The 25,322-nt window shown below is 47.3% G+C and overlaps 1 protein-coding gene across 3 annotated transcripts in view; it reads right to left on the reverse strand.

Moving 5' to 3' along the window:
* The window catches only part of EPN2 (epsin 2), a 105,555-nt gene that overhangs the window by 60,054 nt on the left and 20,179 nt on the right, over window positions 1–25,322 (reverse strand). For 2 of the 3 annotated variants that reach the window (XM_079798135.1, XM_079798133.1), the window contains exon 1: window positions 23,707–23,862. The exons of the other annotated variant lie outside the window; for it this stretch is intronic. The gene's annotated coding sequence lies outside the window, so the exon portion shown is untranslated. Of the gene's footprint in view, window positions 1–23,706; window positions 23,863–25,322 lie in introns of those variants that run through there. 3 annotated transcript variants of the gene reach the window in all.

Raw genomic sequence — 25,322 nt, forward strand, 5'->3', positions numbered from 1 at the left:
GGGAAGGCCGGGCCTGCACTCCGTGACCAAGCTGCCAGTCATTCCATGTGCTCAGCGCCTGTGATGTGCTAAGTTCTACAGGGAGGGGTTTGCAGGTGAAGAGAGAGGAGGAGTGACAGAACAAGTCGCAGAGCTGGGTGAGGTCTGTGCTCCCTCTTGAACAAAGCCCCTGTGAAAACTCAGAGGAGCCCAGTCCTAAATCAATTTAATCAATTTAATATTACTCCATGGGGCTGCCCCTTTCCTCTCTAATATCTCACACACTTCTAAGCTGTTCCTTGAAAGATTCGAGGTCTTTCCACCAACCAGCTCTCAAGGTCGAACAGTTAGTTCTAGATAATTTCTACCCTGGCATTCCCACCTCACTAATGAACTAGTGAACCCTTTCATAGTGACCTGTCCATACAGAATCACTCTGCTGGGTCCCAGGAACGTCCATTTCTCGCCTATGTAGTAATTACTTCTATTCACCAAATAAATATTTCCAGTTCACCTCCTTTTGGGCCTGTGACAAACTGCATTTTCTCATCCCTCTGAAGTCAGTCATGGCACCGGCCAATAAACTGAGAGAGAAGCGAGTGTGTCATTTTTTGTCAAACATTTTAAAAGCCAATGTGCAATTCTCCACATTCCCTTCCCAATGTGGTGATGATGAAAGCCTCCTTACCCACCCAAGAGAAAAGAAAACACACCTACACACAAACCTGTGTTCTTAGCAGCATTATTTACAACAGCCAAAAAGGGGGAACAGCTCTGTCCATCAACAGACGAATGGGGTAAATACAAAGTGATGTATCCATACAATGGAATATCATTCAGCCTTACAAAGGAACGAAGAATGGATACATGCTACAACATGAATGAACCTTGAAAACAGTATGCTGAGTGAGAGAAGCCAGACACAAAAGGCCACATATTATATGATTTTGTTTAAGTGTCCAGAATTAGGCAAATCCAGAGGGAGAGAAAGTAGACTGATAGTTACCAGAGGCTGGGGGAAGAAGAGGCGAGGGAATGACTGCTTAATGGGTACAAGATTTCTTTTTGGGGTGATGAAATATTCTAAAATAAAATTAGGCTGATGGGTGAAAAACTCTAAATACACTAAAAACTATTGAACTGTGTATTTCAAAAAAGTGAAATTTACTTCATGGTACATAAACTATATATTAATAAAGCGGTTCACAACAACCAAAAAAAGATGGAACCTCCATCTTCCTGGGACTATGATGATCGCACACTAGATACGTAGCATCATGTAACAATACAAACTCAAACACATCCATGCTACTGTACGCTCATGTTGAAAATATGTCTGTGGCCAATTACTTAAAATCCTGGAAGAAAGCCATGGTGTTGTTCTGTCCCAACCGGGACCAGACTCTGCCCCAAGGCCACAGACTGAACCTTCAAACACAGGAAACTGGGGGGGGGAGGTAACCTAAAGAATCTGACTACTTAAAAATAAAAAGCATCTGACTAGATGAGAATAATTCCTAGCCTGAAAAAATATTAACAACTCGTAACACAATGAACTAACCTTCCAAAAATATGAATCACTCACAAAAATTAAGAAATAAGCAACCAATAACCTAAGAGAAAAATGAGAAAAAATCCACAGAAAAGTATAAATGGTCCCTAAACATATGACAACACGATCAGCTCACACTTCAGAAAAATGCAAATTAAAACTATATTGAGCCATGGCCGGTGTTCTCGGTGGTTAGAGTGTCGGCCTGAGCACCAAAGAGTTCCAGGTTCAATTCCCAGTCAAGGGCATGTACTTGGTTTGCAGGTTCGATCCCTGGCCCCGCTTGGGGCACGTGCAGGCGATATTTCTTTTTCTCTCTCTTTCTATTCCTCTCTCCTTTCCTCCTTCCCTCCCTCTCTCCCATTCTCTCTAAAAATCAATGGAAAAAAATGTTCTCGAGTGAGAATTAACAAAAATAAACAAACAAATAAAACCATACTGAGATACTCTTTACACCTGTCAGGCTGGCAACAATCCAAACGTTTGACTACACCTTCTGCCGGTGAGGCTGTGGGGAAATGCACTCACACGTGCTGGTGGGAGTGCAAAATGGAATCGCCCTGTGGAGCGCAATTTGGCAAAATCTATTAAAATTACAAATGTGTTTCCCGTCTGACCCAGCAATGTCCCTGGGGGATGCTACCTGCAGATCCACCTGCACATGTGGGAGACAGTGCCGAGGTAAGACGACTCCTTGCAGGTATGTTAGGAAACAGCATGTTGGAAACATGCCCAAATGCCTCTGTAGAGGCGATGGGATTTAAAACAAAACGCGAGTGCCGGGGAGGTAGGGGAGGCCAGGGGGAGGTCAGTGTGTGTGGGGGGAGACATATATACTACTATTTGTAATACCTTAAACAATAAAATTTAAAAAATAAAATAAAACAAAAACGAACAACTTTTGTTCCTCCAAATGAAGAACAACTTCACAATACTAATAGCTGAAGAGAGAGTGTCCATGATTCTCCACATACCGACATGGAAAATCTCTAGACTACATTGGTAAGTAAAAAAGCAAGTGTTGAACAGTGTGTACATGTACAGTGTGCTGTCTTTAATTTTACAAAATGGAAGAAATAAGAATGTAAATTTGTGTGTTTTATTTGCACAAAGAAACATTGGAAAGCCAGTCAAACTACTAAAAAGGAGTATTAGGGAGAAGGGGGATGGAAAAGATGAGAACAGAGGTAATCGGTAAGATTTCACAAACTACACTTTAATATCTTCTCATTTTGGAACTATGTGGATGCAGTGCATATTCAAAGAGCATTACTTAAAAAAAGTCCCATGCTCATTAAAAAAAAATACCAAAGCCACATAAAAGCCTTTGGCCAACAGTCTCAGACAACAGTGCTGTGAGCAGCTCTGCCTTTCTTTTCTTTCTTTTTTTAACTTTTTATTTACTGATTATGAGAGAGAGAGAAAGGAAGAGGGGAGAGGGAGAGGGTGGGAGGGAGAGAAAGAACATCGTTTTGTTGTTCCACTTATTTCTGCATTTATTGGTTGATTCTTACATATGCCCTGACAGAGATCAAACCCACACACACCCTCAGTGCATGGGGACGACGTTCTAACGGACTGAGCCCCCAGCCAGGGTCAGCTCTGCCTTTCCTTCCTCCTGTCAATCTGCGTCAAAGCCTTGCACAAACAGCCAGAAGCCAGAAACCACCATACAATCCTGTGTGTGACCTTCCAGACTTCACACCCGGCAGGCTGCGAATGGTGTTCCCTAGCTGTCCACACACCCATCTAACCCTCTATCCAACTGGTGTGAGCTGGCCTGCCGGGACCTCTCTCCCCTGCACAACTCCCCCCTCCTGCCCCCCGCTCCCCAGTGCAGCCCTGAGCAGGCCTGTCTCTCTGATCTATCTTCAGGGGCAGGGTCAAGGAGAACAAGAAGCCCTGAGCAGTCACTTGTGCAGCAAGCATGTGCTCAGCACTCGCTACCTGCGGACAGCGGCACAATGCTGGGGGATGCGTACCAATCAGACACAGCCCATGGGGAGCAGAAACACTCAATGAATGATACCCTACAATGGAAGCCTAAAGGGTACATATAGGCCAGGGCCATGCAAAGAAACAGCCAAGGTGGGTGAACAGCAGGCAAAAGGTGTTCCAATACCCAGCTTGGCAAGTGAAGAGAGAAAGTGGTGAGAGGTGAAGCCAGAAAACAGGCCAAACAGGGAGGAACAGAGAACTCGGACTCTTCCTCCCTGCGTTCAGGGGGACAGGAGGCGAGGACCGAGGCCCACTAGGAAGAATTCCATCGTCTCACTGCAGGCACACCTCCGCCGTTCACCTGGAAGCCGCCTTCCTAACCAGGTGCCAGTGCACCAGCCGGCCTCTGTGGAAGCAGGACACAGAGAAAGTGTGACGAGGAAAAACGAAAGCTGCAAGGGGAGAGGAAAGGCTTTGGTCCTCAAAGAGGTGATATCCATTTGTCTGGAAATCTCCCTCTGCTGTGACTCAGTGCCCAAAAGATGCCAAACAATGAGGCACTGCATTCACATTTAACAAAAACAACAGCAAAACCTTATTTCCACATCATCTACTGAAAGGAGAGAACTAAGCTGACCAAGTCCAAATTATACTCCTAAAGCCTCACAAGATAGTTGGTTTTTTAAAAATCTCTTATTTCTGAGAGCCTGATTCAGAAGCTAATGTGTTCAAGAATGAGTTTTTTTCTTTTAAAGAAGACAACTGTTTTCCCTTTTCTAGTTTTAAACAAATTTTTTCTTCCAAATGAAAAAAGGTCCTTCATAGTGGCCTTTAAATTTCTATTTGAAAGGGTTTCTTAAATATCCACCAGTTGGTAGTGAATGATGGTACATAAATACAAACCTCATTTAACAAGTCTGTTCTCACCACTCCCAGGCCCTGCTAAACACAGAACACAGCAGGACCACTGCCCTCCTGGGGGTGGGGGGGTGTCTTGTGGGAAGGTTGCTATCTTTTAACTGGAGTTGACTCTGTGACCAGCCAGGTGGGCCTAACACCAATGCGCAGGGAATCGGGGACCTTTCCCCAGCATGAGAGACCTGCTCACAGGGAGGCAAAGCACCAATGCCAAGGACCCCGAAGGAAATTACTAGACTAACATATCATGGGTATAGACCCTGAGAAAAAAGACACCTACTAAGGGCTCCTGGTGGCTAGCTGGGCTCCAATTTTAAAAAACAGTCTAGCAGCCATTTCTACACAGAGGCCTCTCACGAAAACTGCACTTCTGGGAGTAGCCTGCACTGAACTCCTGCCTGCCTGTGTTCCTGCCATCTGAGCCAGCCTTATAAAGGAGTCCTGGACTCCTATTTCAACCAATAGGACTGAGACTTCCCCATTCAATTGGAGCTGTACAGCTATATCTCCCCCCTCCCGCCATCAACATCTTCACCGCCCAATCAGAGCAGCTCCATTCTGACCAATCACGAAATTGCCTTTCAGACCAACCAAACTGTAACAATTCAGAGTCCTCATTTGTTTTTGTTTTTAAGAAGGGAAAGGGAGAAAGAGATAAACATCAGTGATGAGAGAAAATCATTGATCGGCTGCCTCCTGCACGCCCCACACTGGGGATTCAAGCCTGCAACCCAGGCATGTGCCCTGACTGGGAATTGAACTGTGACCTCCTGGTTTATTGGTCGACACTCAACCACTGAGCCACATCAGCTAGGCAAGAATCTGGTTTGTTTTTTGAGGTGATGGGTGGGTTTGGTTTGTTTCTTAAAGAAACATTTTTTGCTTTCTTCAAATGTTAAAATCTGACTAAAGACTTGCAGTCAGGTTACATAGTGATTTCTTGTGCTTATTATCGCCATTTTCTTCTACCAATAAAATATATGCTTTTAAATCAAGAAAGAATGTGTTTTCTTTCACAATTTCCTGCTTTCTCTTTCAAGCAGGGAGAGTGTGTTTTTAAAGTGCAGGCGGTACTGGATTAGTTGCTCCGACCACGTGGTAAATTTTCTTTACACACTGGGTCTTCCCTGTAGTTACATTCTATAGCAAATGGTGTTAGGCATAAGTGTGGGACTTACAGAGCCAGAGATCTCGTTACAAAGCTGCACTACCACTAAGCAGGCCCGAGACCTTCAGAGCAAAACCTCTAGCCGCTCCTCCCACCCAGTCCAGGAGCTGAGGCTTCAGTGGTTCTGGCCCAGGAGAGGAGCCCCTCAGAGCTTTCCCACGGGCTCCACGACCCAGAAAACCACTGGAAGCTACACAATCCTCTTTACTCAGCTTCTCTGAACTCAGACCACTGTACTTTGGGTCGACTATCCTACCAGGCTCCTTTTTTTCCATCTATTTATCACTTGCTTGTTGCTAAAAATATGTGAAATGGCCTAAAGCAGCGGTTCTCAACCCTAGACACTGGTCTGAATCTCTGGGGAGCTTTGGGAACATACTTATGCTCAGGCCCATCCCAGAACAATTAAAACATAAGGTCCTTTTTCATCTCATGGCACACATACATTACTAAAATTCTGCAGCATACCAAAGAATACATTATATTTTTTGCTGATCTGAAAAAAAAAAAGGAATAATTTTGATTCATTCACACTGGAAGACTATTGTGTTGGCTGTACTTTTTTTTTTTTTAATTTAACAATCTAAGGGAAAAGAGGTCAGTCCCCAGACTAAATAGTCAGGTACTGCATGTTTTAAAAATGCTTGCGGCACACCAGTTGAAAATCACTGGAGTGCGAGGCAGGGATAAACAGCAGAAGATTCTTCTTGTCCTGGGACCCGAGATGAACACTCCCTCACGCCCTCCAAGAGGAGAGTATGCTCCCCAACACCGTGACCATACCCACCCGAGAAGTGGCACAGGGCCACTTCTCATCCCACCTCGCAGCCTTGCTAAGGGTGCCCCCAAGTCAGCACAGGGCTACTTAGGGCTGCCTGCAAACTCCTTGCTGGAAATAAACCCCTAATGAAAATCAATGCCTGCATATGAAACATGCAATCAAATCCACTTCATTTTTCACTGGTAACAATGCATCTAACCCGCCATTCGGAGCCCCTTCGAAGCTGTCATGAAAACACGAGGGCTCAGCCTCTATTTCACTGACGATGTGAATAATGCCTCTGGCTCGGTGCTCTGGAAAACAAGCTCCTCCGTCATGACCGTCACGACAGCCCCAGAACACCCAACCTGTGCCCATACTTAGAAGGGAGCAAAGTCCCAGAGCCTGCCAAGCTCTTCCCTCGATGCTGGTGCTCAGAAAGGCCTGACCACCCTCAAACCCGCTGTGCTCTCTCAGATCTAAGGACGGGGTTTGTCCCCCAGAAGTCAGGCTATTAAGCAGGCCTCATGGCCACCAAAAACAAAACAACCAGAAGAGACCTCTGAGCACGTCCACCCTGACAATATGTACTGTATGCTTTTGTGATGCACACTACACTTCAATAGTAAGTTTTTTAAATGTGTGTTAAAATCTATGACATCAAGAGTAAATCACCCTCCTGCTCCCACATACGTGACATTTTCTTTTTCTTTTTTTATCATTTTCTTTTTGAACCACGCACCACATCACCACATTTCAAAGCACTGATGAGTTAAATTAAAATAGCAACTACTCACAATCACCAAGAGAGGAATCAACCCCAGTATCCTTCAACAGATATATGGATAAACAAATTGTGGTCTAGCCACACAACAGGTATTATCAACCATGAAAAGAAGGAAGTCCTGACCCTGGTACTACAGGAAGAGCCTGGAAAACACTATGCTAAGTGAAAGCCACCAGACACAAAGGGCCACACACTGCATGATTCCATTTGGTGAAATGTCAGCACAGGCAAAGCCATAGGGACAGAAAACAGATTAGTGGTTGCCAGGGGTTGGGGGCTGAGGGGTGTAGGGAGTGACTGCTAAGTGGGCACAGCTGTCCTTGTGGGGTGATGAAAAGTTCTAGAACTAGACAGTGATGGTGATTGCACAACACTGTAAATGTACTAATGCCACTGGGTTTTTAACTTTAAAATGGTTACCACAGTAAATATTATATCCTACATAAATGCTAATAAAATTCAACCTAAATCAAGATTTTGTATAAAGATTATTCCACAACTAAAAAAAAATCAGCTACAAGCCCAGAACATATTAAAATCAGAAACAATAAACAAATATAGTCAAGTTACAGGATACAAAATCAATGTGTAAAAATCCATTGCCTTCCTGTATATCAACAACAAAACTTCAGAAAAAGAAATGAAAAAAACAATTCCTTTTGCAATAGCAACCAAAAGAATAAAATATCTAGGAACAAACTTAACAAAGGATGTGAAAGACCTATATACTGAAAATTACAAAGCATTATTAAAAGAGACTGAAAAAGACACAACAAAATGGGAAAACATCCCATGTTCATTGTTTGAAAGAATCAACATAGTTAAAATGGCCATATTTCCCAAAGAAATATACAGATTTAATGAAATCCCCATCAAAATCCCAATGTCATTTAAAAAAAAAAAAGTTAAATGAGTAATCACCAGATTTGTATGGAACCACAAAAGACCCAAAGCAATCCTAAAAAGTAAGAACAAAGCTGGAGGTATCACGCTACCTAATTTCAAATTATACTACAGAGCTACGATAATCAAAACAGCATGGTATTGCCAGAGAAACAGACACACAGATTAATGTAACAGAACAGAGAGACCAGCAATAAAACCACACATATATGGACAGATCATTGAAGGAGCCAGAAATGCACATTGGAGTAAAGATATTCTCTTCAATAAATGGTGCTGGGAAAATTAGAAAGCCACATGCAAACGAATGAAACTGGATTACAGTTTGTCCCCATGTACAACAATTAATTCAAAATGGATCAAAGACCTAAACATAAGACCCGAAACAATAAGTTACACAGAAGAAAATATAGGTAACAAACTTATGGACCTGAGTGGTAGAGAACATTTTATAGACTTGACCCCAAAGGCAAGGTAAGTAAAGGCAAAAATAAATGAATGGGACTATATCAAACTGAAAAGCTTCTGCACAGCAAAAGAAACAGACAACAAAATAAACAGGCAGCCAACTAGATGGAAGATGATATTTGCAAATAGTAGCTCCGACAAAGGTTTAATTTCCAAAGTATATAAAGAACTTGTTAAGACTTAACATCAAACAAATAAATAATCCAATCAAAAAGTGGGCAGAGGACCTGAAAATACACCTCTCCCAAGAAGACAAACAGCCAATAGATATAACCTCACTGGCAATTAGGGAAATGCAAATCAAAACTACAGTGAGATGCCACCTCACACCTGTAGAGTGCCCTTATCAACAAGACAAGCAATGACAAGTGTTGGAGAGGCTGTGGGAAAAGGGAACCCTCATTCACTGCTGGTGGGAATGTAGATGGTACAACCACTATGGCAAGCAGTCTGGCGATTCCTCAAAAAGTTACCGGTAAGAATAGAGCTACCATATGACCCAACAACCCCACTCCTGGGTATATACCAAAAAATCTCGAAATCATTAATATGCAAATATCTATGCACCCCTATGTTCGTTGCAGCATTATTCATGGTGGCCAAGACATGGAAACAGCCCAAGGGCCCTGCGATAGAGGACTGAGTGAAGAAGACGTGGCCCATACACACAATGGAGGAAACGATGAAATTGTGTCATTTACAACAACAGGGGTGGACCTTGAGAACATTATGCTAAGTGAAATAAGTCAGACAGAAAAAGCTAAGAACCAGACGATTTCACTCATGTGGGATATAAAACCGAAATTTATGAACACAAACTGCAGTGTATTGGTTGCCAGGAGGAAGAGGGGTCCTAAATTGAGGTGACAGGAGAAGACTTGACTCTGGGTGGTGGACACATGGTGCTATATACAGACTTTGTAACTTAGAAATCCACACATGAAACCTATATGTTCATGTTGACCTATGTCACCCAATAAAAATTGTCAGAATCAGGACTGCTGGAAGTCAGTCTGACTTTAAAAAGTTTCCAAAGAGTCCGTATCTGGTAGAGATCCACACTGAAGCAGGTATCAATGAAGTCTGGAATCTGCTTTGAAATAATCCAATGGGAGAAAGGGGAGCCTAGATTAAAACTGTTGAAGCTGAGCGATGGGGTTCATCGACCTATTCTATTTTTATATGTTAGAAATCCTCCGCAATGAAAAGGTGTGCTCTGTTTTCAAGCAAGCTTGCAAAGATCTTTAACATGGATAAAGAACTTAAACTTTCACACTCTCAGACTCGACCCAGTGCCCTCCACCTGAGTCTCAGAATGCAGATTCACCCAGGGCAGGCCCATCTGCGAGAGGCCATACCAAGGACCCCGCAGAAAGACACCAGGCCCCGGGTCAGAATGCCAGACAGCAGCACGCGGAGGTGTCTAGCCTAGTCCTTCACACAGCAAACGGATCTGCTATCTCGGCCTCTGAGACGCCCGCCCTAAACTCAGCTATCACCTGGGGTCTAGGCGATGTCTGGAATGAGGGAACCTTTCACTAGAATGCCTTTAACAGAGCCCCTAGAATCCCTGACCACTGCAGACAGAGCTTCCCTTCAGGCCAGGGTCCGAGGAAGCAGTATGCTGCCAGACCCCTCCTAATGCCGTCGGAGGTTAATATGCAATTGCCTATTGTTTCTCCTCTTTCCTCTTCTAGAATTAGATTTGGGGGCGGGGGACAAGGCAGGTGTCTCCATCTCATTCCCTATTGTCTAGGAAAATGTGGTTCACGGTACATACTCGACTCAATGTTTGTTGTGTGATCCTGATTCTTGATGGATACTGCTCCAAAGGGGAATTATAAAGACTTGCTTTTTACAAATGCCAATGGAAAATAACAGAATGTATGAGCCCTGTTTGCCAGAAAAGGCGGGGACAGGAAACAAGAAGTTATGGTACAAACAATACCACCAAAGTAGTACCAGAGATGTTCTAGAACAGTGATGGGCAACCTTTTGAGCTTGGTGTGTCAAACTTCGCCAAAAAACTGAGCATAACTCGGGTAGTGTGACACTTTGAGGAAAAAACATTATTTCGCAAATGTTTCATCCTCGGCATGCGGCAAATGGCTACGCGTGTCAGTGCTGACACGCGTGTCATAGGTTCGCCATCACTGTTCTAGAATGTAGGGCCCTGGGTTGGGGGGTGGGAGGGGCATGGAGAGGAGGGACTGGTCAATATGCCAGGCAGAGGGGAGTTCGTGAAAAGGGTCTGGGGGCAGAGACGGGCACAGGGGCAAAAAGGAGGGCACGGCACAGGTTGGTAAGCAAGTTCCCCACCATGAGCGCTGACACTGCCATGACTGGTCTCTGTGTACGGTCCTGGGTCCCCAAAGCAGGGCCCAGGCCACGAAGAAAAATGAGTGGGCACCATGGGAAGGGTGGGGGCTCTGGAGAACTGGTAAATGCAACCCTATCCAGAGACAGTGGCCAACACTGGCGCTGACCCAGTGTTGCCAGGCAACAGTGCAGGCCCCCAGCTGCCAAGTGTTCTGATTTGTCAATGAAACTGCAAGTCTGAATTGCTATGTAAGATCTGATTTTCATGTTGGCAACTGTGGTAAAGAGAATAATGACCTCCCAAAGAAGTCCACCTTGTACCTCCGGTTACATGGCAAAGAGGAATTAAGGTAGCCGATGGAATTAAGGTCTCTGATCAGCTTATTTTAAAAGAGGGAGAGGATCCTGGATTATCCCATCGGCTCAAGGTAATCACAAGGGTCCTTAAAAGTGGAAGTGGGAGGCAGAAAGTTGGCATCAGCGTGATGCAGTGGGAGAACAGGACTGGCTATTGCTGGCTTTGAAGAGAGAAAGGGCCACAAATCAAGGAACATGGACAGCCTCCAGAAACTGGGAAAGGCAAGGAAACAGACCCTCCCCTAGAGCCTCCACAGGAACGCAGCCCAGGCTACACCAGGCTTTTAGCCCAGTGGGACCAGTGCTGAACTTCTAACCTACAGACTGCATTGTTTCAAGCTACGTGTCTGTGGTACTTTGTGACAGCAGCCACAGGAAACTAATACAGCAACCAATTTTAACTTTTAAAAGGAGGCACAGTACAGCCCAAACAAAATGCACCTGTGCGGTGGATGAGGCATGGACAACGTCTGTCTAGCCCACACTGAGAAGATCTGAGGGCTGGGTCCTCTCCTGGGTACCCAGCCCAGAGCCTGACATGCCTTCCAAGTTAACTACTAGGCCCCTCACCTTTACAAACTGGTCACAAAATCCTCCAGGGGGTTCTGGAAAACAAAAATGCTTACTGAAAGGAGTTCTATTCCCAAGCATCAGCACACGCCTAGGCGTTACCTGGGACCTGAGAAACTGGCTCAGAGCAGAGGATGGAACACAATCCTTTTCAATTCCACTGTCTCCTGCAAACAGCAAGAAGTGAGAGCTTTTCTAGGTCCCTGGGGAAGCCTTGTCCCTCCCTGCTCCCAGCTACCCCTGGGGCACTCTGCTGCCCAGTGCCTCCCAGCACCCACTGCAATGAAATCACTTTGATTTCTTTTCAACAGCAGAGAACACTTTTCAAATAAGCTCATTTTAGTTCCCCACGTTCAGATCAGAGCAGAGCTGCTCTGATTAGAGGTAGAGAGGAGGACCCAGGTCCCTGCACACTCACCACCCAAAGATTGTGTGAAAACCACAGCCCAACTCAAACCTCACTAAGCTTTCCACCCGACCTGCCTGGCCGGCCTGTGGCTGCGCCTCTGCCCCAGGTCCAGCCCTTCCTCCTTGCTCAGCCCAAGCTGGACACTTCTCCCTCAGGCCTGGACACAGCTCCGTTCCCTCCGCCTGCAGTCTTCCCAACTCTGTCCCCCACTCTGTTTTCCTTCCAAACTCCACTTACATACCACTTCCTCTGAAGCCTCTGACACCCAGGTTCATTCTGTGTCTGACACCGCCGTCTACACTCTTCTCTCCCGGGGCTGATGCTACTTGTCCCTGTATCAGGAGCCACTCTCTGCAGACCATAAGCTACTTGAGGGCAGGAACTTATCACCTATGTATTCCCAGACTATAACACATAATATATACGTGCTCGGTAAATATTAAATAAAGACTGAATGAATTGGTCTATAAATTATTTTTTTCTGTAACTACTATAAATTGTGACATTTATTAAATGCACCAGATAAAACCTCACTTCTGATCTTTACTAAAGTTAATCTATTTAAATTAGGAACTCTAAATTAGAGCTATCCTAATATATAAAAAGCCAGGGGCCATCACAACTGAAACAACCAGACAGATGACCGAACAGTAGGCTGCATGGGGCAACCAGGCCAGCAGGAGGTTAGTGAGGGACGACCAAATGACTGAACAGCAGGCTGCGTGGGCGACCAGGCCAGCAGGGGTGGGGGCAGTGAGGGGCAACCAGGCCGGCAAGGGGGGGCAGTTAGAGGCAACCAGGCCAGCAGAGGGGGGCAGTTGGGGGCAACCAGGCTGGCAGGGGAGCAGTTGGGGGTGACCAGACCAGTGGGGGGAGGCAGTAAGGGGTGACCAGGCTGGTGGGGGGGGCAGTTGAGGGCAACCTGGCTGGCAGAGGGGGCATTTGGGGGGCGATCAGGCCAGCAAGCAGAGGCAGTTAGGGGTGATCAGGCTGGCATGGGAGACAGTTAGGAGCAATCAGGCAGGCAGGCAGGTGAGCAGTTAGGAGCCTGCGGTCCTGGATTGTGAGAGGGATGCCTGACTGCCAGTTTAGGCCTGATCCCCGGGATTGAGCCTAAACCAGCAGTTGGACATCCCCTGAGGGGTCCCGGATTGGAGAGGGTGCTGGCTGGGCTGAGGGGACCCCCCCTCCCGTGCATGAATTTTGTGCACCGGGCCTCTAGTCTTAAAATAATTACTTAGTTTAAATTTTACTAGTGTCTGTCTTACAATTAAGAGCACAGGAACCTGGCTGCAGGCCTGACTGCAGACAAGCACCTGCTGCGCCCTCCCTGCTCCATAAACCTGGCTCCAAGTCAAGCTGAAGAAGAGCTACCAAACAGGTGGGTCACAATCTCTTCTCTGGTCCTCACCTTGTTTACTGTTTGCTAAGGCAGACTTCAGCCCAGGTAGCCATCTGATTCCACCTCTTCTGTCATCCCTCCCTCTTTTCTCCAGCTGTCCAGTTCCTCTGTAGTACTCAGGGCCCCAGCACCCACCCCTCATTAGGCTTCCTGTGCTCGCTGGCTCAATTTTCTCCCACCTTCTAATCGGTGACCTTCCCAGAGGCCTCCCCCCCCCCCCACCCCGAGCACACAGTTCAGCTTCTCAGCCCACACAAGCCATTAGAACCATCTGGAGTACTTCAGGAATTACTACTGTTTCCTGCCTCCATGGTCTGGAGTGGGGCCCCATCACAGACCCCACTTGCAGAAAGTTTTCGGGACATGTGGTTTACAGGTACACCCAAGGATAAGAACTGCAGGTGTGGCTCAGTGGTTGAGTGTCAACTTACAAACCAGGAGGTCATGGTTCGATTCCAAGTCAGGGCACATGCCCAGGTTGCAGGCTCGATCCCCAGTGGGTGACCTACAGGAGCAGCCAATCAATGAGTCTCTCTCATCATTGATGTTTCTATCTCTCTCCCCTCTCCCTTCCCCTCTGAAAGCAATTTAAAAAAAAAAAAATCTTTTTTTTTTTTAAGAACTGCAGGTGTCACACCCACACTTCCCAGCCAGCACTGAAGCCCTAAAGCCCTCACCTCTCCCCAAACAGAAGTGGACTCTGGCCTCCCCTCACTCTGACACACAACCCTGTGCTGTCTCCAGAATTGCAATGTATCCAGTCTCAGAAAGCTAGCCTGGCCAGGCCCTCACCCACAGAAATTATGCCATTTTGTAAGGCCCCTGCCAGAGGGTCCCTCCCCGAACACTTGAGCTCCCTACTGCCAGCACCACTATGTTCCAAGGCTTCTGCCACCTAGGTCCTCACTGCTCCCAGCAGGCACCCACCGAGTACACACCCCACATGCACGCAGGCACCAGCCCAGGCCCACTCCAAGCTTTGCCTTGCGCTGTTCCCTCGATCTGAAATACCTTCCCATCTGCCTTCCACTCCTGAAACTATTCCCTGTCCTTCGAGGTGCAGCTCAAATCCTATCTTCTCCCTGTTACCTTTGTCTTCGCAGTTAGACTAAGTTCTTGGTGGCAAGAAACATGGCATTTCACACCCATCATTTAGACTCTTGAGACCAGGTGTTGCGTATTTTCCAGGCTGACACTGATCTCAAATATTCTGCCCTGCTGTCATGAAATTGCCTTTTGATTTGATGCTCACAATTCTACATCAATCAGACTGCCTTTCATAAAGTAGCATAAAAATTATTTCTCTGCTCATGTTTCCCAAATTTTTGGATCCAGAGTATCGTTATTATGCCAGGACAGCTCTGGGTATCTAAGGAACAGGCACTCAGGGAGGACCTTCTCTCCAAGGAGGCTCTCCAGCCTGTCGGTGCCCTGTACTGCTATGACCACAGGGGTGGGGGAGGAGGGGGCAGACTCTAAAGAGTAATTTCAGCTCTCATGATTTATTCACAACAGAGTCTTAAAGAGTTTACGAAACAATACATTCGAGTCCAAACCTCCAGGGCCTCCAAGGAGTGCAGGGCAGGTATGGACACATAGCTGTTTATCATCCTTGGCTTGAGAACTGCAGGCAATTTTCAAACCCTGGGAAAGTGATCACACCCCAGTCTGCTCATACACTGTAAGATCAGAAAAATGACCCATTTACTAGAAGTCATGCATTAATAGCCTACTGAGGAAGGAGATGCTTTATATTTTTATTTACATGTAACTGTTTAAGACTATCAAGTTCTTTATGAATTTCATCATATTTAAACAATAGCATCACCAGAGGGTTTTTAGTCCTTAACTTCCCTGTGTCATGTTTACGGAACCAGTGGGCAGAGCTTCGGGGTTACAGGCTGAAAAGAAATGGCTCCTTTCCTCAAAGAGCAATTTGGGCAATTATTTTAACACAGCTTTACAAACACAAAAAACTTTACAAACCCACAAAGACTTCCTCCCAGCCAACCCAACAGGGGTGCTCTCAGGTCCCTGTTGTGCTCATCTAGGCAGCCTTAGGTCTTAGAACTTACATCTGTAGCCCTGGATAGGAAGGTGAGGTGTTGTCATAGAAACAGCTTTATGAGGCTCCAAAATCAGACAAGTGTGGGACTGAATTCAGAGTGGATGCATATGAGCAAGCTTGACCCCCTCTGAGCCTCAGCTTGCTCATCTGTGAAATGCCTACCTCTCAGGGCTGCAGAGAGGGGACAATGAGGCAATGGAAGCACCTGGAACGGCTAGGGCATGAGGTAGTGGAAATAAAGTGGCTTTGAATCTGACAAAGGCGGCAACAAATACCAGCGGGGGCACTGAGGGCTGTGTAGCCTGGGGCAGGCTGCTGAGCCCCTCTGAGCCTTGGTTTCTGCATATCAAAAAGAGAAATAGTGACAGGCCATGCACAATCACGATGAAAATTAAATTAATGCTGTGTATAAACAAACTAGCATAAGGCCTAACACACAGGAGACATCCTAAAACCATCAGGGCACATGTGTGGTTTTCATGGACAATCTAACATCACTACTGGAGGAAAAACCATTTTTTCTCCAAACTCTAAGCACCCAAGAATATTAAATCAATATGAAATGTTGGAGGAGAAAGGAGTGGCTTCCAGTAAGGCCAGCAAGCCATCCCTAATTACCCTGTGGGAGTTTGCTCAGCGCCCAACCCCACTCCCCCGGCCCTTTCCCAGCTGCTTATCTAAAAAGCCTTGACAGTGAACATCTTGCTTGATGTGCGAGAATGAATTGGATTTTCAAGCAATCTTAGATTTACTGCCTCTTCAAGGGCACCGACATCTTACATTCCTTTCATTAAGGAAAACATCCCGACTAACCCACAGAGTGATGATGCCTGTGACGCCAGTCCAAATTATAATCACACAGGAATAAGGTGAAAACAGCTTTTTGAGAAACCAAGTTCCCAGTACCACGCCACCATCTTCTGAGCAACTCAGGCACATCTGAGGCAAAAAGGCACTGCTGATGCCGACCCCTTACACACCTTCTCTTCAGCATCAGTAACACCTGGAAACTGGTTGAAATGCATCCTCTCAGAATCAGAAACTCTGGGTCAGGGCCCAGCAATGTGCCTAACAGCCTCTCTGGGTAATTCTGATGCGCACTGGAGTCTGAGAAACACCACGATCCTGCTGCCAAGTGGTTATTCTTAGCCCCACGTTAGAGAGGAGGAAACCGAAGCTCAGTGATACAACGCCCAAAGCCCCACTGCGAGAAGGCCAATATGTACCCAGTCAGATTCCAAAGCTAGTTGTCGCATGGCCTCTGTAGCCAAACTGTCTGTACCATTTGGTGCTCTCAGCTACTGAGCCACCAGGATGCAACGATGCCATTAACTGAAGAGGGGTGGGAGTGAGGGAAGGATGAGTCCTGTACTTAGAAGTGATTAACTAGAGATGCTTTTAAATCCAACCATGCACCAGCCTGCTTTTCCCTGCTCCATTTACCAGTTGAGTTGCCATGAAGAGACAATGGGGAGCCCCTTCACTGTGGGGCTTTCTACAGGAGCTGGTGGAATAGGAGGAACCCAGGTTTGGGAACACACAGACCTGGGTTTGACTCCTGGCTATGCCAGTTCCTCAAAAGTTACCTAACCTCCTGGCGCTCTCAGAGGGCTGAAGTGGGTTTCTCAGGACAGTCCATGCTGAGCGGGTGTCTCGGTGACACTGTGATCACCGCTGCAGCAGGCTTCCTTTAGCTGTGACCGAGCCTACCCTGGAAAAGGGCAGAAATGATTTACATTCCATTATTTGTCAGTTTACCTGCTGTTTGCTTTCATTATTTCTGCTGCACTCATTTTATTTGTATTTAAATGTTTTAGGCAACCTAAGAACAAATGTACAAGTGAAGATACAGTAAAATGAACTGCTTGACATCCATTACTTTACATATATCAAGCACAGCAGTAAAACAAAAAGAAAGGCCCATGTATTTGACTTTTTTTTAGGTGTTTTCTTTGTTTTAGTCATTTTTTTAAATATTTGCCTAACATGCATGTGCTGTAAAAATAGCTTTAGCTATTTTTAATGTCAAGAAATTTTCATGAACAATCTCAGCCTAATGGTTAAGAATATAGTATTGAGTTCCTGTAAGTGGAATAAAAACTTTATGAATGAACTTTTCAACTACTTCTCTACAGCTTTTCATGTATATTAGTGTTTTGGTTCTGAAACTTCTCTAAAGGAAATTGTACATTTTTGGAAATTTATTCCTTCTTCCCCTGTGGCAGCTAATGGGCTTTTACCAAGTTTATTCACTTGAAACCTATATGATCCTATTAACCAATGTCACCCCAATAAATTAAATAACCAAATACAAAGTTTATCATAACAACAAAATACTACTAATATAACTTCTGTTTCCAACCATGTCCCATACTCCTCCACCTGAAACCCCATGAAAAAAAAAAAGGTGTTGGTTATTGCTTTTTTCAGAAGTGGGGGGATTGATTGGAAAAAAGTAACATGTTCCATTTAAAATTGTAGTATATGACATTTTCTAATTTTGAAAGCCACAATGTTCTTGGTCAGGTAGCATTAACTGTTAAGTTTTGTGCTTCCAAATCATTGTTTTAAAAAATTTCTTGATACACTTATAGCCTGCCTCCAACTTTGGTCCTTTCTTCTTCCTACTTGTCAGGTGCACAGGATTTCCTTTTCCAGCCTTCTGTTCTATCACCAATCATTCCTACCCGGTGGCCCTGCACTTGGAAAAAAGGCCGCATGATCTTTATGGCTCCACTCAGTGTCTAAGGACACCCTGCTTCCTTTGCTTGCATGGCACACACTATCTCCCAGGTCCTATTTCTGCAGCAAATCTCTACTTAGTTGATGAGACTGTGTTACCTCCCCGTGAACTACACCTATCCCGAATGTCTGTCATTGTCTGCCTTTAAAATCCTTCCTCTTCCTCTTGTCTTTATTTTTCAAAAATATTGAAATACGTTTTTATTGATTTTAGAGAAGAGACAGGGAGAGAGAAACATCAATGTGAGAACGAAACATCGATCAGCTGCCTCCTGCACATGCACCCCATTGGGGATGAAGCCCCAAACTGAGAATGTGCCCACCTGCAATCGAACTGGCAGGGGACGACTCAACCAACCGAGCCACACCAGCCAGGCTTCCTCTCTTTTTAAACAACGAGGCTGTTATACCCAAAGCTTACCCGACAGACTATATCCTCAGTACCTTGCAAAAACACCAAACAAAAATACCATTTTAAAAGAGGTGTATTTTTCCTTTTAGAATGTAAGCTCCTCCAGAGCAGGGACAATGTTTTTCTTGTGTGCTCTATTGTGCCTAGTGCACCATAAATGCTCAATACTGATGATGGGGGTGGGGGGAGAGGGTTACATCTCCTCTGGACCTCAGATTTTCCACTCATGAATCAGTGTGTCCAAGTGAACACAAAATAAAATTTTATGTGAAAAAAAAACCACAAAGGCTGCTATAATAGCTTTGCATTTTAAGACATCAAAAACTTAACTGCCTGACTAAAAAATAGGTGTGCCCAAACAAGCCCATAGATGGCTGACACTGAATACACTGACTCAACTACATGCACACTTATTTCACTGTTTTTGTTTTCTAAGTTTCTAGTTTTAGCCAACTTGAACAAGCTAATTAAGACCAAAGAAAATTCCACTGATGAACTTATCAGAAAGTTTGTCAATTTTCAGAAACTCAACAGATGACTGTGAACAGTCATTCCAACAATGCATTTTGCAAAAATAAAATGTGCTTTTCCCCACCCTTACCAATCTTAATTACATCACCTCACAGTCCTCAGTCCATTATCCATTTGCAGTAGGGCTTTAAGCAAATCTCTTCGTTCCTGTGAGACTGAATTTTTCAAATGAAGTAACAGGAATAATAATATTTTGGGCCCAGCCAGTGTGGGTCACTGGTTGAGCATCAACCCATGAACCAGGAAGCCAAGTTTTGATTCCTGGTCAGGGCACATGCCCGGGTTTTGGGCTTGATTCCCAAAAGGGGGACTGCTGCGAAGGTAGCTGATTAATGATTCTCTCTCATCACTGATGTTTCTATCTCTCTCCCTCTTCCTTCCTCTCTGAAATCAATAAAAACATAATAATAATCCTATATAATAAAAGGCTAATATGCAAATCGACAAAACAGGAGAACAACTGGTCACTATGATGCTCACTGACCACCAGGGGGCAGACGCTCAAGGCAGGAGCTGGCCCCTGGTGGTCAGTGTGCTCCCACAGGGGGAGTGCCGCTCAGCCAGAAGCCGGGCTCACAGCTGGCTAGCATAGCAGCGGTGGCAGGAGCCTCTCCTGCCTCCAGGGCAGCACTAAGGATGTCAGACTGCCTCGGGAAGCAGGCCTAAGCCGTCAGTTGGACATCCCCCGAGGGCTCCCAGACTGCGGGAGGACGCAGGCCAGGCTGAGGGCCCCCCAGTGCATGAATTTCGTGCACCAGGCCTCTAGTAATAATAATATTTTGGAATACAACAGATCTGTTCAAATCCTAGCTCCATCACTTACTGGTTGTGTGACCTTGAGCCTCTGGGTCTCATTTTCGTAATCTGCAAGAGGAGGATAATACCCACCTGACTGACATATGACTGCTGGACAAACAGCAATGGTTTTTGCAAGAACAAGACAGAACAGTGGAGCCTGTAGTAAGATCAAAAAAAGGTCAGTCCCTGTCGCCAGGACTATTTACTCATACCCCAGACCTTTACTGAGCACCTACCATGCTTGTGCCAGAAACGGAGCTGTGTGCTGGAGAAGTAAAAAAAAAGGACAATCATTGGTTTCAAAGATGTCAGTGTCACTAGAGCCCCAGATACACAGAAATTGTGATAAGTGCTCCAACAGACCGGGGTGGTGAGGCATAGAGAGCAGGCTTAGAGGGGCCCAAACACTGATGGAGTTGGCTGGCAAAGGCTAGACAGACGTTTAAACTGAAGGCATGGGTTGAATGTCCAACAGAAAACAGGGAGCAGGACTAGATGATTCTTTATATCCTCTCTAACCTCAAATTCTCCAAATCCAAGCCCTTTTATTTCTCCAAGGCTCACAGTCACCAGGTACTCATGCCATAAAATGGTAACTACCATGCTCATCCATGCTCTACCAACTCAACAGGAAGGTTCTGGGGAACAATAAGAACACTTGCCAAAAACATTTGAAAACTTTAATACACACACACACACACACACACACACACACACACACACCATACATACATATATATTAGTATTGATTTCAGAGAGGAATGGAGAGGGATAGAGAGACAGAAACATCAATAATGAGAGATAATCATTGATCGGCCACCTCCTGCACATCCACCACCGGGGATCAAGCCCACAACCCGGCATGCACCCCCAACAGGAATCAAACCTGGGACCCCTCAGTCTGTAGGCCGACGCTCCATCCACTGAGCCAAACCAGTCAGGGCTTTAATGTGCTTCCCAACAGTGTAACAATGACAACCCCACACATGATAATCTCTTAGCACTTCAGTCCACAGAGAACTGAAAGGTGCCCCTCCTCTGAATGAAATGAGGAAGGAAGGAAGGAGGAAGGGAGGAGCAGGAGGAGGAGGAAGAGGAGAAGCAGAAGCAGCAGAAGCGGAAGAAGAGGAAGCTGCCACCGTCTACCCTTTAAATTTAGGAAAAGCCAAGCAATTAAAACAAATCAGTCCCCAAAACAGTTCAAACGCTTTGCAGGATTAGAATCCCAATGCTCAGGAAATCCACGCCTTATTATGGAAGACTTAAGAGGCAACTGTATTTCTACAGAGAATGAAGAAATACATTTTTCAAGACTGCAGACACTGTGTTGGGTTGGTATCACTACTTGAAAGGTTTACATTTCTTCACACCTCACACAGGTGCTTGGCACACACCTTGCTGGGAGAGAATTCTCCACAGAACTCCCTATCTGCCAAGCTCAGGGTCCAGAGAGGCAAAAAGCTGGTGTAAACCACAGGACAATCCAAACTTGCTGCTGGTCCAGACGTTTGTGGGATGCAATCCTGAATCTTGCCTCACAGTAGTTTGCACTTACCAAACGCTTTAATAGTCAGTATCACATTCAATGCTCACAAAAGACTAGACCAGCAAGACTGGGAAGGATGACAAGCCTAGTATTACAACTAAAGAAAAAATTAGCTTCTAAATGTAAAAACACAAATAAGTAAAAGATAAGATGACTTTGGTGGTTTCTCCAACACAATCACTTGTTTCAAACACAAACACTAGAACAAGTACTATTCAGAAATAAATGATAGTCCCTTTCAATTTTTAAATACAATGAAAACTTAATTATCAGTTCCAACTCAATGGGTGCTGTGCAGGATTCAGTCAGTATACGATTTTGTCAGCACTGCCATCTGGTATCTAGAGCTACAAGATGCACATGTAATTGAGGTGGCAGTTGCAGAGGGAAAGGAGGGCATGGATATTAAAATTCACCTTTTAAAATCGTTCTAACCCTCCGTCCAATCTCTTCTTTACAAGGGATATTCTGGAGGTGGAAATAAAGAAATCATACTTCTCATCTTCTCCTAACCATTTTCTCGTGTGAATGTTAAAAATAAAAGAGGAGGGGGACTGCCCTAGCCAGTTTGGCTGTGGTTAGAGCATAGACGAGCAGACCAAAGGGTCTCAGGTTCAAGTCCCAGTCAAGGGCACGTACCTGGGTTCTGCCCTGGTCCCTGGCGTGCAGGAGGCAACCAATCCATGTGTCGCTCACGTGATATTTCTCTCTCTCTCTTCCTTCCATTCTCTCTAAAAATCGATGGTGAAAATATGAGGATTCATTTAAAAAATTTTTAAGAGGAGGGAGATAATTCTGGCCGGTGTGGTCCAGTAGGTTGGACACCATCCAGTGCACCAAAAGGTTCCCGGTAAGATTCCAGGTCACCTGGATTGCAGGCTCTGGGCTTGATCTCCCGGTAGGGGGCATACAGGAGGCAGCTGATTGGTGTGCCGATGTCTCCCTTCTCTCTAAAAATCAATTAAAATTATTATTATTTTTAAATTCTATAACGTCATGGGGAGAGCCTTGGAGAGGGAGCTTCTAGTTTTGGCACTGACACAGAATCGCTATGTGACCTTGAGCGAATCACTGCTTCTCTGGGCCTCAGTTTTCCCCATCTGAACCCCAAAGATGGCTGAGCCCCATCTTCTCTTCAAACACAGACCGCAAAACTGTGAAGGGGCCCCACACGGAGCCCCTGGGCGGAGGAATGCTGGGGTTTGGGGGAGAGCAAATTGCCCTTTCCACAACGCCACTGGGCCAACTCCGGGACGCGAACACAAACCTTTGGGCAAGGACTCCTCCAGGAAGGACCAGCCTCTCCAACGCGCTCGGCTCCCGGGGAGCCGCCCAACGGGGAGAGAGCGGAAGGGCCTCCTTCCACACAGACCGCCTGGGAGAGCAGGGCCCCACGCACCCATTCCCCCACCCGATCAGCCGGGCAGGGAGGGGGCTCTGCCATCCCACGCGGAACAAAAGGCAGCTGGAGCCTGGCTCTGCCGCCCCCGTCCCCGCTGTGCGGTGGAGGTGGGAGGGGGTGGGGTGGGATGGGAGAACCTGGTCCCTCGGGAAGGGTTGGGGCCCGCTCCAGCCCGAAGAAGAACGGGGTCGGGCCGGGTCCCGGACACAGAACCCTCCCCCCGATTCCAGGAGGGATGGGGCCTGAGCTCCACAAGGGGGCGGGAGGGAGACGAGACCCGGCTCCGGAGAAAAGGGGCGCCGGCCCGGGAGGAGCGGAAAGTGCCCTGGAGAGCGGGCGGGGGCGCTTCAGGCTGAGGCAGAGGTGAGGGCCGAGGGGGGCTCCAGACTCCCAGGACCAAGACGCAGAGCCCCCGGACGGGAAAGGGAGTGCGCGCGCGTGTCGGAGCGGGGTCCTTGCAGCGGGAAGACAGGGAGGGGGCCATGCTCGAGCCTGTGGGGCGGGGTCCGGCTGGAAGGAAAGGGGTCCTGACGGAGGGGTAGACCCAGCTGGGGCAGCGGGGTTGCACGCTTGGGGGGCTGACTTCGGGGACGCCTATGTTCTGGGGGCGTCCGCCCCCTGGGGGAGGGGGACGCTCCGCGCTCTGGGGCCCACTCCGGTCCCCGAACCCGGCTCACCTCCGCTCCTTCGGGCCGGCCCCGGTTCGCGGCCACGACCGCCTATAGCGCTGTGGAGGCGGGAGCGACCGGAGCCCGCGGAGCCGCCGCCGGCGCCGCCAGCACGTCCAGCTCCGTTTGACACCCACTCACCAGCCAACATGGCGGCCGGGAGGGGGCGCGCCGGCTGCGTGTGCGCGCGCGCCGGCCCCGCCCTCCGTCGCCCAGGCCCCGCCCCGCGCCCGCCGGTCCCGCCCACCGTCGCCCAGGCCCCGCCCCACCCCCTGCAGCCTCCACCCCCACCTTCCAAGACCCCGCGCAGACTGCCCAGCGGTCACACAGCTCCCCAGAACCTTGGCCGGAATCCCCTAAACAACTCCCCCAATCCCCACTCACGCGTTCCGACTGTCCCAAGCGCCACACGTACCCTGGCAAATTCACCCCCAAACCATGCGCTCGGCGACTTTCACTCAGATCCCCCACAAATCCCCACACCCCTGCACATCCTGCAACTCCTCCACACCTCACCACCCTCCCTCACACACAGACCGCGGCATCCTAAGCTAACGCGCGATCTGACCCCGGCAGTAAACGTTGGGACAGAGATTTCTTGGGAGGTGGTGCTTGGAGCGCTAGTCACGCCCGGTTTCTTGAGCTGGGTGCGAGGGTCAAAAGTGTTCACTTTGTGAAAATTCACTGGTGTATACTTTACATGTGTGCACTTCAATGTGTGTGTGTTATACTTCAATAAAACACGCTCCAAAGTTATTCCGGGAAGGGATGCACAGGCTTCCTTAGGCTGCCAGAGGGGCGGTGGCTCTGAAAAGGCGGGGCCTCTTAGCTCACCATAACCCTGACGTGAGGGCTTCTTAGACGCCCCTGGTGCAGCCTTGCCCCTTCACAGGGCCTCACACTCTCAAAGGCACAACAGGAACTGCCTCTTCCCTCTGATTACACCCGTGCCCACAAGGCACCAACTATGTGCCCAGCATGGTGCTTGGCACAGAAGGAGACCAAGAAAGCTGAGAAATGGCAGACCCTGAGGAGGTTCTCAGGACCTCCCAGCTGACTTACCTGCCCCAGTCAGGGTGGGCACTGCATAGACCCCTCACAGCAGAGCCTGGGGATGGATCAGGGCCGCTAGATTGGCAGACAGCACCACCCCTGCTGCTAGGCAATGTCAACACTATGCCAAACTCTGGTGTCAGGGAAGCTGTATCCAGAACCATCACTCTGCCCTCACTCACTAGGGGGCTAGGCAGGTCGCTGCACTTCTCTGAGCTGCATACTCCTCCTATGAAGGAGCCAGATGGCCAAGGCATCGCTTCCGTTCTCACAAGCTGGGATCTGGACTGGACTTCCCTTCTCCGGCAAAACTATAAGAGGGAGGAGAGAGGGGAAGCCAGGAGAGGGGAGGGAGAAGAGAGAGGGAAACCAACACGTTTGCAAAACCACAGTGCCACTCTTCCTTTGTAAAGTCCCACACTGGTTCTAGATGCTGGGAACTCCTCCCAACAGTTGGCTGCCCTCACAGGACTCCATGTCCCTCCCACCGCTGTGTCCCTGCTCCACTGTGAGGGTGAATTAAGCTTTCTATGCCTGCCTTGTGGCAGGAACCAGGCTATGCTTCAGAGAAG

The sequence above is a fragment of the Cnephaeus nilssonii genome (genome assembly GCF_951640355.1).
Source record: "Cnephaeus nilssonii genome assembly, chromosome: 19".
NCBI classification, from domain to species: domain Eukaryota; kingdom Metazoa; phylum Chordata; class Mammalia; order Chiroptera; family Vespertilionidae; genus Cnephaeus; species Cnephaeus nilssonii.